This window comes from Egretta garzetta, unplaced genomic scaffold, assembly GCF_000687185.1.
Source record: "Egretta garzetta isolate BGI_Z169 unplaced genomic scaffold, ASM68718v1 scaffold287, whole genome shotgun sequence".
Classification (NCBI taxonomy): domain Eukaryota; kingdom Metazoa; phylum Chordata; class Aves; order Pelecaniformes; family Ardeidae; genus Egretta; species Egretta garzetta.
In genome coordinates, this window is record NW_009260435.1 from 12,429,820 (window position 1) to 12,431,953 (window position 2,134).

Genomic DNA, 2,134 nt, shown 5'->3' on the forward strand with positions numbered 1-2,134 from the left:
GGGAGGCTGCTCCCTCCCGTTCCGGGAGCCTCGCCAGGCATCGCAGTCCGACCACCTGTGGGGCCGCCTAAAGCCCGCGAGCCTTCAGCAGTGCTGGTGACTGTCAGCGGGGAGAAGGCCCTCTCTCTTGCCAAAAAAACAGGTACAAGCAAAGGAAGCCTCTCACTCCAGGTTTTGTGTCAGTGTCCGATTTCCAGGTGTGTGGTGAGAGGAGGTGAGCTCCCTTTCTGTGGTGGTGCGCTGCCTAGGTATTCAACAGTGTGTAAAGTAAGGGATTTGGCTGTGTGGCAAAAGAGGGAGTTGAAAGAAAGCGGTAACTCAGGTGTTAGGGGATGGCAGAGCTTTAATTGGGGTAGGGCTGTGTTAGCAATTGAGACTCCTAGCAGTAATTCACATGGACGTCGGGATGTGGGTCATGTACTGGCTGATACTGCTGGTCTAGAAAAAAAAAACAACCCACAACTTACTTGTCAGTAACGGGAGCATGGACAAAAGGTTTGGTTTGGTTTTGGTTTTCTCTTTAAGACTTCCAAGGCTTGGCCCAATGTGTCACGCGGGTGCTGCAGGCCGTGGCCCTGCCACTCGCAGCAGGCCCTGCTCTTCAGGCTGTGTGTCTGTAGTCTGGTACGCGTCTGTCGGGTGTCCTGGCTTGCCCACGTGTGGGACATGTAACATTCCATAAAAAGTGTTCTGTTTAAATAATTTAGACTTCACGATGCAGTATTTTTAAGCTAAAGCTAATAATTTTTGTGACCTTGTTTCTGTAAGGTTTAAAAAGTGCTTGTGCACATCTATTAGAATTCGGATAAATGTGCTTCCAGTTTTACCAGTTGTCAAGCAGTAGAAAACCAGTCTCTTCAACTTGAAACCTGTGATCTGGACTGTACCAGACTCTGGTATTACTCACTTCCTGTCTCTCACAACCTCCTCCCTATTTTCTACTGAGACTCCTTCCGTCTTTCTCTTGCTTAAACATCTTCTTGCCAAACCTCTGTCTTTCTGTCTCACCCACCAAAACAAGCATATCAGAAAAGCTTAAAATTTTCTTGGCCTAATTTATTTCTATGGTTAATACTATTTATTAGTACACCTGCAATGTGTTCTAGAAAGTTACACATGTAAAAGGAGTAGACCAGAATATAATTTGGGTGGTGGTTTAAACACAGAAATTAAGAAGAAATGGCCCTGCTTTTATTGCTTGTCTTCCTTTTCTCTCTTCCCTGTTCTGCTTTATTTATGCTGATGGTATTGTAATAAATGCACTATAGGGGTGATTAAAAAAAAAAAAAGAGGAGCCTTACTAATAACAGTAAGGATGCATAGTCTGTAAACTCTTCAAGCAAAAGTCTGTAGACTTTCAGTACAAGCATAAGTAACAGTATATACTTAAGAAGTGTTTTTCCATTTTGAAAAAAAAATAGACATTCAGGTCATTACATAATGTGTGTTGTCTTTCAATAGATTCACCTAAAAACATTTGCAGTTTTTCTTTAAATTTGTGAACATATTAACATTATGTTGTTAGGTGGGATCCATTCCACAGAAAGCTATCTCTTAATTACGCTACTGCAGAAAAAGAAAGGCTAATAATACCATGGGAGACTGTCTGTTCCTTGCCCACTTCCATCAAAATATCTCTTGAGTAAGGGCTGTTCTCTTACTGAAATTTATCTGGTTGTTTCCTTACAAGAAAATGGTGAAATAATTTGTTCAACTTCTGTAACTCCAAACATGAAGTGGTCTGGCAGTTTTTAATCCTATGAATCACTGGGATTCCTGTAGCCTAGCAGACCACGATAGTGGCAGTCCGGTCAACAGCTGTGAAATGGCTTTATTCATTTGTGTATTTTCTTTTAGAGTAAATTGGAAAACATAATTTCTTTAAGTTCAAGCTCACTCAGCCAGACTTGCTGACTTCACTGGCCCCAAGTGTTGCTGAAGCAGGGGCAGGAGATGATAGCTCTTACACTTAGGCCTCCATCACAGCAATTGATTTTTTTTAAAGCAGAATCTCTGCTGAAGCGAGTGGGAATTCTGCAGAGGCACTGTTGTTATTGGATGGTGGCAAACAGGATCTACAGACTCAGGAAGAAAAGTCAATAGGGTACAGCACCAGAAACGCTTAGGCCTTCAT